We start from the raw sequence: 12,413 nt of genomic DNA on the forward strand, positions 1-12,413 counted from the left end.
TAAATAGTTCCAATTATCACTCTTGGAAAACACATATCTCGTTTATTTTTCGTTTCAAACACCTTTTGGATGTTGCGACTGATAAAACTTTTGAACCCGCTACATCTGCTCCTCAAGCCGACATAGATAGATGGAAGGCTCAAAATGAGGAAGCACTTGGTTTAATTGGTATTTCAATGGTTCTTGATTTGTATGTTTTAATTGGAAATTGTACAAAAGCGCATGAAGCTTGGGAAATTTTAAAAACAACTTATGATAGCTCAAATGAATCCCGAAAAATTCAACTTCAAGATCAACTTGAAGATCTAAGGTATACGGATTTTAAAACTATGGATGAATTCTTATTAAAGTTTGATTCTCTTAATAGTCAATTAACTGGTTTAGGAGTTACTCTTGCTGATTTACGTTTAATTCATCTTATTCTTAAAAAATGTCTTCCTCGTCAATTTCAACAATTTATTACGAATATTCATGCTCAACTTGCTATTCCTAGCTTAGCTACTCAATTAACATATGATATTTTTCGTAATTTATTGCGTCAAGAGGAAGCTAAATTAATTCAGTTTGGTACTCTTAAAAGTAGTGAACATGCTTTTATGTCTAAAAATCAAAATCATAATAATACTTTTAGATCCAATAATAATAAACATAATCATAATCATAATAATAATCATCATAACAATCACAAATCTTCTAATTATCAATCTCATTCTAAATCCTATCATAATAATTCTCATAATAATAATCATAATAATAATCACAATAATCAAAGGAATAATTCTCAAACAAGACCCCATTGCACATATTGTGGGAAAGATGGACATATTACTAATAATTGTTTTAAGAAACAAAATGGTAAAAAGCCCATGAATCAAAATAATCAAAATAATCAACATAAACCTCATTATAAGAAGGGTAATAATAATAATGGTAATTCATCTCGTCATGCATTTACATGTACTTATAATGTTTCTCAACCACTTGAGTGGATTATTGATTCTGGTGCATCTCAACATGTTACTTCTCATAAAGAATGTTTTGAATCTTTGCATCCCGATACTTCTAATATCCCTGTTCAATTAGCTAATAATCATAGTTGTAAAGTTGAAGCTATTGGTGATGTGAATGTTCCTAATGGGAAATTAAATGATGTTCTTTATGTTCCTGAATTAAAATCAAATTTGATTTCAGTTCCTAAACTTTGTCAAGATTATAAGATTAACTTTTATAGGGGCATATGTTATATCATTGATCCAAACACTAATCATGTTATTGCTACTGCTAAAATGGATAGTGATAACTTATTCAAGTTCTATGAATTTGCTCCTCCAAAGTATTCTTTGCTTACTACTGTTGATTTTACTATATGGCATGAAAGACTTGGCCATCTCAATTCTGATTATATTTCATTAATGCAAAAAGAAAATATGGTTGATGGATTGCCTAGTATTGTTCCTTCTCAAATTGTTTGCAATGGTTGCATGAGTGGTAAGATGCATAGGGAACCCTTTCCTCATGGTCAATCTTGGAGGGCATACACTAAATTGCACCTCGTTCATAGTGATCTCTTGGGTCCCATGGAGAATCCCTCCATCCAAGGTTCAAGGTATGCACTTACCTTTGTTGATGATTTTTCCAGAAGAACATGGATATATTTCCTTCATAGTAAGGATCAAGTGCTTGATGTTTTTACTGAATTTCATATGTTTGTAGAAAGGCAATCTGGTTCTAAAATTAAGATTCTTCGTACTGACAATGGAAGAGAATATGTCAATAATGCATTTAATGCTTATATAAAATCTTTTGGAATTAAACATGAGCTTACCGTTCCTTATACACCACAACAAAATGGTGTGGCAGAACGGAAGCATAGGACAATTGTTGAAATGGCTAGATGTTTATTGCATGCTAAAAATATGGATTACAAGTTTTGGGCTGAAGCTATGGCTTGTGCAACATATTTAATTAATAGAACACCTACCAAAGCCTTAAAGGATAAAACTCTTGAAGAAGCTTGGTCTGGTAGAAAGCCTAATTTGCAGAATTTAAGAATTTTTGGTTCCATAGCTTATGTTCACAAACCTAAGGAGAAAAGACAAAAATTAGATGCTAAATCTTCTCCTTTTATTTTTGTTGGTTATGATGAAAATACTAAAGGTTATAGAGTTTACAATCCTATTACTAACAAGGTAAAAGTTGCAAGAGATGTTTGTATTGCAGAAAAGGGCATTCATGATTGTTCTAAAGTGAAGGATGATGAACTTGGTCAAACCAAAGTTGTGCTTGTGGAGGACCAACCTCCTTCTCTTCACCCTACTCCTAATGCATCTCTTTCTATTCCTTCTAGTGATAGTGATGATGATAATAATAACTCTACTCCTCATGACTCCTCTTCTAGTGATGAATCCATTACTTCTAAAAGAAGACCTAAATGGTTTAAATCTTTAATTCAAGATAGTGATGAATACTTAGCTAGAATGGATAAACTTCAAGCTAGGAGAGTTAATTATTGTAATTATGCTTTAATGACTACTATTATGAATTCTAATGATCCTAAAACATTTGATCAAGCTAAAAATCAACCACATTGGCAAAAAGCAATGAAGGAAGAATATGATACTCTAATTTCTAACAAAACTTGGGATTTAGTTCCCTTGCCTCATGGTAAAAATCTTGTTTCTTGCAAGTGGCTTTATAAAACTAAATTGAATGCTAATAATCAAGTTAGTAAATTTAAAGCTAGATTAGTTGCTAGAGGTTTTTCTCAAATTGAAGGCTTAGATTATAATGAAACTTTTGCTCCTGTTGCTAAAATGCCTACAATTAAACTTGTGCTTGCTTTAGCTTCTAGAATGAATTGGCCTATTCACCAAATGGATGTTAAAAGTGCTTTTCTTAATGGTGATTTACATGAGGAAATTTATATGTCTCAACCTCCTGGTTTTATTAAAGAAGGTAATGCACACTTAGTTTGTAAATTAAAGAAATCAATTTATGGATTAAAGCAATCTCCTAGGGAGTGGTATTCAAAGATTAATGAATTCTTTCTTTCTCAAGGCTTTATTAGAAGTAAAAATGATCCTAACTTGTATATTAAACATAGTGAAGATGATATTATAATTATTATCTTGTATGTAGATGATTTGATTCTCACTTCAAGTTCCAATACTTTGATTTCTGATATTAAGTTTCAACTTAATCAAAAATTTCAAATGACTGATTTAGGTCTTTTACATTATTTTTTAGGAATGCAAATTTGGCAAACCTCTAAAGGAATTTTCTTATCTCAAAGTAAATATGCTCAAGATCTCATAGATAAGTTTAAAATGAATGATGCTCATCATGTTTCAATTCCTATTGAATTAGGCACTAAGTTAATGCTTGATATGCAAACTCCTCTTGTTGATGCTACTTTGTATAGACAATTAGTTGGAAGTTTAAATTATTTAACTCTTACTAGGCCTGATATTGCTTATAGTGTTGGTTTGGTTTCAAGATTTATGTCTAAACCTCAACAAACACACTTTAAAGTTGCTAAAAGAATTTTAAGATATATTAAAGGAACAATGAATGTAGGTTTGTTTTATGATGCAAATTCTGATTTTACTTTAAAAGGTTTTACTGATTCCGATCTAGGTGGAGATCCCAATGATGGGAAATCTACTTGTGGTTATTGTTTTTTTGTTGGTTCAGGCGCAATTTCTTGGAATAGTAAAAAGCAACAATCTACCTCTCTTGGATCCACTGAAGCTGAGTACAAAGGATGCACTAATGCTTCCAAAGAAGTCTTGTGGCTTAGAAGACTACTTGAAGATTTGGGTCTATCTCAACATGAACCAACTCCATTGTATTGTGACAACCAAAGTGCCATTGCCTTGGCTAAAAATCTAGTTTTCCATGCAAGGACAAAACACATTGCTCTCCAACACCACTTTATTAGAGAACAAATTGAAGACAAGCAAGTTTCACTCCTCTATTGCAAGGGGGAAGACCAAGTTGCAGATATTTTGACCAAGCCACTTTGTAAAGAAAAATTCCAATTTCATTGTAAAAATCTTGGATTACAACCCATTGAAGGGTTTGATGTAAGCTCCCCTAGTAAAGCTTAAGGAGGGGTGTTAGAATATTTAATCTTTACTTAGCTTAGGTTTATTTTTATTTAATTTAGGATATTCCTTTGGAATTCCTACATGTAATTTGTCCTCTAGTACATGTGTGAGGACAAGTCATTTCTTTTATTTTCCTTTATTAAGGAATATTAGATTTCCTCCATAAGAGGATGTGGACACATGGCACACACATTTTATGAATGGTGGCATTCATAGATTTGGGAGTTACTTTGTAACTCCTCTCCTCATCTCTATTTAAGAGATGCCTCCTCTCTCATTTCTTCTTAATGACAATATTGTAAAGAGCTTCTTGCTCTCTCTCTCTCTCTTTCATTTTTAGGCATTGCCTCATTCATAATATCACAAGGGGTTTTTCTTTGCTTTTCCCCTTTCAAAAGTTCTTGTGCCTCCTTCTTCTCATTTGGGTGATGCTCCAAGTTTATTGCTTTTCTCTTGGTAACAATTACTTCATCATAAACTTTCTTGGATTAATTTTTCCTTTCCTTGCTCTTTTTTTTCCTTTTACAAAGGTATGATGGAAAAATAAAAGGAACTACACAAACCCCCCATGGAATTTTATAATACAATGCATGTACAAAATAAAGCACAAATAAGTTATAGATAGTTTTTGAATCATAATTACTATATTGATGAATGAAGAACCTTCTTTGAAAGCAAGATGATGATAAATATCATGAAGACAACAATCTACATGAGTGCCCCCAACAACACTAATCAAACAATGACTCCGATACCATGTTGGAAGTAAAGATTGAGCATTGATACCATTTTGAAGTTGATGAGCTCTAATACCATATTGAGTTAAAGATTGAGATCTGATACCATGTTGAATTTTGCAACACAAGCCTACAAGATCAAACAACAAATTGAAACACTTTCCACAAATAAGAGTAGCAAGAAAAATATGCCATATTCTTCAATAGAAAATATTACAAAATTAAATTGTAATGCATAATGATGTGCTTAAATAGAGAGAACATAGATGCCCTAAGTTAATTTTAGGAGAACTAAAGTGTAAGCATGAGCAAAAAAAACTCAATTCTAGCTAAAATAGGTGCACAAAAGCACAATTAGTTGAACTTAAAAAAAAGCATAACTAGTTGTTGAAACACTCTAACATGATTTACTTAGGGAAAACCTCTCTGGATAAAAATGTGACACTTGAAAAACCATCCGATATAATATTCAAAAATCAACAAGATATACTGTACTTGCAGAGAAAAATTTTCACAAGAGTATCACCAACTACATATTTGAAGGGATCTAAAAAATGACCACTCTTACATATAATACAGTTCACTACAATACACTCATAAAATAGGGTTTCCCTCTAGGGTAAGGCAATAAAACATAATCTACATTGTTAGATTTGAAATGTAGTGATGAGTGATCTAGATTTACTATTTCCAACTTTTGGATCATTTTATCGGGGGAACAACTAATAAGATTCAACTTTAGTCCTCAAGGAGAGTTGAATAATTTGATTAATTGTTTCTATTTTTTATTTAATTTTATTAGATATGATTTTGACATGAATATGAAATATCTACCTAAAGTGATAGGAAATTGATAACATTCAACATAAACATAAATATACAAAATTGGAAAGTAAAACATAAGTACAAATATGAAATTAGAAGACATAGAAGAATGGCAATAATTTGGTGTAGAATATGTTGAACTATAGATATAAGTGCCCTAGTATGAAGGTGTCTTTGTGAATAGAAAGATTTGGATTTTGGATTCAGAGGCTCTATAGATCAGTCCCTTCAAAAATCTGCCTAAAAGTGTCAAACAAGTGTGCGAATTGGTATAGTCTAGTGGTTTTTGCCTATTCAAAGTGTGGGATTGTCTATCTTAGGTTTCTCTACATAATTCTATAAGTTTTAGTTATCAAATTTGTACCTGCACACATGAAAATAAGGAAAAATGTTGTGTTATATAGGGGTTTGTCTAAGTCAAAGCTTGTGTTGGTGTTTCCACTTGCACTACAATAATGTTGGATGAAAGAGAGCTTACCCTTGGTAGGGTAGAGGTTGAAAATATTAATGATTTTTTTTTAAAATAATAAATGATACCTTTGGTATGAAATCCTTTCCTTGAAGTCTTATACAAAGCTTGATTTTGCTTGATTGATATTAATGCATGCCTTCATCATGGAGGAACACACAAAACTTGATCATGTTTGCTTGAGTGCTTAATCCTTGATTTAGACTTGTGCCCAATTGGATTGAAGATTCTTGACTTAATGATCATAAGAATGCTCAATAGATTGTAGATGTGAGAGATGGGAGTTCAAATGAGGGAGTTGTATTTATATGCAACTTACACATTTTTCAGGTTAAATTTTTGATTAAGACTAACATTGGGGGCACATTCACATTACTTGTAAAGTTTCCTATTATGATTTCAACTTTTGAACAAAAATACTTGGGTAGGGGCACTAGGAGCCCTAGCCTAGGAGGATAGAAATACTAGGAACATGACACACAATCACCAAAGTGAGTCAAAATCATGTGAAATTGTAGAGGTATACATATAGTACAATATATTTAACACATATTGGTGTAGGAGAACCTAGAGTTTTGTCAATATATCAATCAGATGTTTGAGTCTTAGAAGTTAGGGGTCATGCCATTTTGATTTGATAAGGTCTATGGAAACCATTTGTAATGTTTGTTCATGTTTTCAGGTCCATATGTCAGAATTGGAGTCATATTTTGCAAGTCTGTAAAAATTTATCAATGTTGTCATCGAGATAAGTTATACCGATAAAGTGTCTTTGTTGTAAAAAAACTATCTATGTTGTCATCAGGATAGTTATCCTGATAAAAGGGGTCATCGAGATAGTTACTTCTATCAGGATTGGCAAATATGGTTTAGTCAACTATGGAAGGTTATCCCAATAGTTTTCCAACTACCTTGTTCGATAGAGATATGCCGACACAGGGTCATCGGGGTAAGTTTGCCTTATCGGAGTTGAACAAAAAGGTTATTCTGCGGATAGTAGCTATTCTGATGGGTAAATAAAGACTTCAATTTGGGATTGCTATCCCGACATCAGTGTCTAATAGGGTCTTATCAGTTCGAGATTGTTATTCCGATGTATGTGTTCAAATTTGAGTTTTCAAATGTGGAAGTCGATTAGTCATGCAGTCCAATAGTCATGGTGGGAAAACACAAATTGGGTATAAATTATATAGAAACGTTGTAAAACTGATTCTGAAGGGTGAAATATGAAAATTTGATTTTGAATATGATTCTGTAACACAGTTTGAAAGTTTTGAATTCATTGGCATCGTATTGAAAGTTCATTTTTTTAATGTAATTAATCTATTTCCTATACTTACATGTCATTGTATGAATTCAAATTGGTTGGTCTGTTATATGTATGGTTAAGCACTAACTTACCTTCTAGTTTCCAGTGATCTGGGTTTTGAATTTGATGTGAAGTGGAAGCTTATTTGTTTGCACATGGAGACCTGGTTAGCAAGGTAACTAGGGTTTTAACCTTGTTTTGACAATTCTCCCTCTCTATATTGCATCAAAGTGGTATCAAAGCTTAGGTTCTGATTGGGAGTTTTATGTGTGTGTAGTCTAAGTGAAAATGGTGATTTCATAGAATGAGAAGGGCAAGATGCCTCCCAAGGGAGGTGTAGTACTCACAAAAGAGGTGAGGTCGGTCAAGGAGGGCCAAGATGTTATGTTGGTCAGGATTATAGCACTGAAAGAACCTTTGAGGAGAAATGGGGTTTCTAATGTGGATAGCTACTCAGATGAAGAAGAAGTAGGCGAGCAGGGGAAGGAAGCTCCCCAAAATGTACCCCAAGAAGAACAGTTGGGGTCGGAAGAGAAAAATTTCCTAGCGGTGCTCAAGGCTATCAAAGGAGACCATTCTGACATGAAATTGAATTTTCCAATGTATGGTGGCAAGACGGATAATGAGGAGGTACTGGATTGGATAGATGCCCTTGATAACTACTTTGAATTCAAAGAGGTCCCAGAGGACCAAAAGGTGAAATTGGTGAAGACTAAGTTGAAGGGGTCAACACTAACTTGGTAGAATTACATTCAATCAGAGAGATTGATAAGAGGAAAGCCCAAGATTAACACTTGGGACAAAATGTTAGAAAAGGTGAAGGCCTAATTTCTACTGGGTGACTATGAGATTCAAATCTTTAGGAGACCGCAAAACCTAAAGCAAAAAGAGATGGATATGATGACATATACAAAGGAGTTCCATAAATTGATCCCAAGGGTAGGGCACCACAGAGATGAAGTGGAGAAAATAGCAAGGTATATAAATGGGTTGAGACATAGCATACAAGATGAATTGAGTTTGACTACCCCTAGGAGTGTAGAAGAATGTTTTGAGTTGGCCACAAGAGTAGAAGAGAAGGTCAAAAGGAGGCAGGAGCAGTAGGCTAGGGGTAGAGGAAAGAACAATAGAGGAAGAGGAAACTTTGGAGGAGGTAGAACACAATTCCAAAAGAATCAAGGAAAGACTAGTGGACAACAAGAACAAACTAATGAACAAAGAGGTGGATTCAATGGGCAAGAGATCTAACAGAAGAGGAAAATTTGGAAACCAAGGAAGAGGACCAAATACATTCTTAGGGAAGTGTTTTCAATGTGGACAAATGGTCACCCTTCTTGGAGATGCCCAGACAAACCAAGTACAAGATTATATGGAGGAGAAAGGAGGACACAAGTTGTTCATGAGGAAGAGGCAGAGAGTGTGAACTCACCATCATTGCTTTCAAAACATGTGGTAGGGGAAAAATTACTCATGAGGAGGACATTGATAAAGGTTCCAACCATCAAGGAACCACCGCAAATAAAATCTTTGTTTAGAACCACATGTATGGCACAAGGTAAGGTATGTAAAGTGGTAATTGATTCTGGTTCCACTGATAATTTAGTTGTAGCAGAGATGGTAGAAATATTAAAACTAAAGAGGATCCATCACCCCACACCATACAAGGTGTCTTGGCTAAATAAGGGTCAACAAGTGCTTGTGAATCAGAAATACTGGGTAGAGTTCAGTATTGGTCCTTATGAGGATAAAATTTTGTGTGATATTATTCCCATGGATGTGTGCCATATCCTACTTGGCAGGCCTTGGCAGTAGGATAGGGAAGCCCAACATGATGGGAAGAAGAATGTCTTTGTCATCAAGAAGGTGGGAATGTCTTATACCCTTACTGCACTAAAGGAAGATGAGAGTACAGTCCATGAAGGACCTAGTGTAATGGTGGTGAAGTAGAAGGAGTAAATGAAGAACCTGGAAGAAGAGTAGTGTGGATATGCTATTGATGCAGGGGCACCAGTATAGTTCTTATCGGTTGGATAGTTTTTTAGTGGAATTGCTTGAGAGTGTGGCATTTCTTATGGTTTGAGTGTTTAGCATTATGGTTTTGGGTTTATTCCCTTGTGTTCATGATTTTTTTGTGTTCGAGTTTCATGGCAGTTGGCTTAGTTCCTGGTGAGTTATCAATTCTGGTATTGGCCCGATTGATATGTTCTTACCGGTTAGTCTTGCAGAGTGTTGAGAGAAGTTCAATTGGGTTTTAGTTGACCTCCGTGACTTGCACATCATTGGAGATGTTTCTTTGGGCCTTGGTCGGTATTCCTAGAGGTCCGTGCATCATTTTATGTTTTTGTGTTTGTTCTTAGTGATTTGAGCCAACATGTTACCATTGCACATTTCATGAACCAGTTGGTCTTTGGGCCGACTTGATCGAGTTGTAATTATTTGTGGATGGTATAAATGGAAGGTGGTGATTTTTTTGAGAACACAGAAATTAGAGGATAGAAGACAAAGTTATGAGATTGAGCGAAGATGTAGATCGGGCGGGATTCTGATCTAGTTGGACTAAGGCTAGAAGGTTGAGGTCCGGATTATGGTAGAATCGACATATTGTTCCCGAAAGCTGATAGGATATGTGGATGATCTATGGATATTGTAATTGTGTTGTAAGCATTATTTGTATCCTGGACTACATTCCAACATGTGGCATGTGTAATCCTTCAGACTATAATAAGATTTATTCAAACTGTTTACCGGTTATATATTCTGTTATGTTACTGGTTGTTCAATCTATTGTTTCTGGCATCTTGTTACCAGTTACCAGTATGCTTTGCATGGTTTATGTGTTAAGTTGCAAGGTTGGGTTTTCCTTCATTGGATCTCTCTGCCTTGAATTCATCAAATAGTATCAGAGCTGGTTTGTGAACTTGTTGTTGGATAGAGTGCTATTTGTGCACCGATTGGTTGGAGAGAAAATTGAGGCAACTTGTGGACTTCTTCAAATCGCCAAACATGAGGTAGAGCAAGGTTGGCAGGTAGATCGCTGATCCTAGAGCTTGAGCTTGAGGAAGTTATTGGGTGGAGGCTTGAGCAGATTGCCGATTGAGGCAGGCTGCATCTTGGACCGATAGATCTCTATGGAGATGCAATCGAAAGCTACAGTCAGATCACCAAACCCCCTGAGGTAGTTGCAAGTACCTACTGATAGATCGTCAAACCAGATCAACTAATAGGACTCACTTTTCAATTAATCCTGAGAGTTTGATGCAAGAGCACAGGTCTAGTTCTTGCTGGTTGGACAATTTTCAGTGGAATTGCTTGAGAGTGTGGCATTTCTTTTGGTTTGAGTGTTTAACATTATGGTTTTGGGTTTATTCCCTTGTGTTTGTGATATTTGTTGTGTTCTAGTTTCATGGAAGTTGGCTTATTTCCTGATGAGTTATTGATTCCAGTATTGGCTCGGTTGATATGTTATTACCGGTCAGTCTTGCAGAGTGTTGAGTGAAGTTGGATTGGGTTGCGGTTAACCTCTGCGACTTGCGGATCATTGGAGATATTTCTTTGGGCCTTGGTCGGTATTCCCAGAGGTCTGTGCATCGTTTTGTGTTTTTTGTGTTTGTTCTTAGTGATTTGAGCCGACATGTTACCATTGCACGTTTCATGAACCGATTGGTCTTTGGGTCAACTTGATTGAGTTGTAATTATTTATGGATGGTATAAATGGAAGTTGGTGAATTATTTGAGAACAAAGAAGTTAGAGGATAGAAGAAAGAGTTATGAGATCGAGAAAAGATGTAGATCCAACAGGATTCTGATCCGGTTGGACTGAGGCCGGAAGGCTGAGGTCCAGATTAGGGTAGAACCGAAAGACTATTCCCGGAAGCCGATAGGATATGTGGATGATCTGTGGATCTTGTAATTGTGTTCTAAGAATTATTTGTATCCTGGATTGCATTCTAGCATGTGGCATGTGTAATCCTTCATACTATAATAAGATTTATTCAAATTGTTTACCAGTTATGTGTTATGTTATGTTAGCAGTTGTTCTTTTTGTTGTTTCTGGCATTTTGTTACCGGTTACCTATATGTTTTGCATGGTTTATGTGTAAAGCTACAAGGTTGGGCTATCCTTCATTGGTTCTCCCTGCCTTGACTACATCAGCTATTGTGGGGAAACCAATCTCAGAAGTAGCAGATAATGACAACAAGGAAGTCCCTAAGGAGGTGCAAACCCTACTTGATAAGTATGAAGGTATAGTAGTGAAGGAATTACCTAATTGTTTGCCACCCATCCATGATGTGAGTTATCATATTGACCTAATTCCTGGTGCAAGTGTTCCTAACAAGGCGACATACAAAATGACACCTCAACAAAATGAGGAGATCAAGAAGCAGGTCCAATAATTGCTTGATAAGGGTTTGGTGAGAAAGAGTTTGATCCCATGTGCTATGCCAATTGTTTTGGCACCCAAAAAAGATGGAGATTGGAGGATTTGTACAGATTAAAGGGCTATCAATAAGATAACCATTAGGTATAGATTTACCATTCCCCAGATGTAAGATCTTATGGACAGTTTGGCTGGAGCAAGGTACTTTACTAAAATTAATTTAAAAAGTGGCTATCACCAAATAAGGATCAAAGAAGGGGACGAGTGGAAGAAAAATTTCAAGACTAATGAAGGCCTATATGAATGTCTTGTCATGCCTTTTGGGCTATATAATACCTCGAGTACATTCATGAGACTCATGAATGAGGTCCTAAGAGACTTCATAAACAAGTTTGTGGTAGTATACTTAGATGAAATTTTGGTATTCAACAAGACAAAGGAAGACCATTTGGAACACTTGGATAAGGTGTTAAGAAGGTTGGATGAAGAAAAAATGATGATCAATCTCAAGAAGTGTGAATGGATAAAAGAAGAGTTGGTATATTTGGGGTTTGTGATTTCACAAGGAACTTTGAATATGGATTT

The sequence above is a fragment of the Cryptomeria japonica genome, chromosome 4 (assembly GCF_030272615.1).
Source record: "Cryptomeria japonica chromosome 4, Sugi_1.0, whole genome shotgun sequence".
NCBI lineage: Eukaryota > Viridiplantae > Streptophyta > Pinopsida > Cupressales > Cupressaceae > Cryptomeria > Cryptomeria japonica.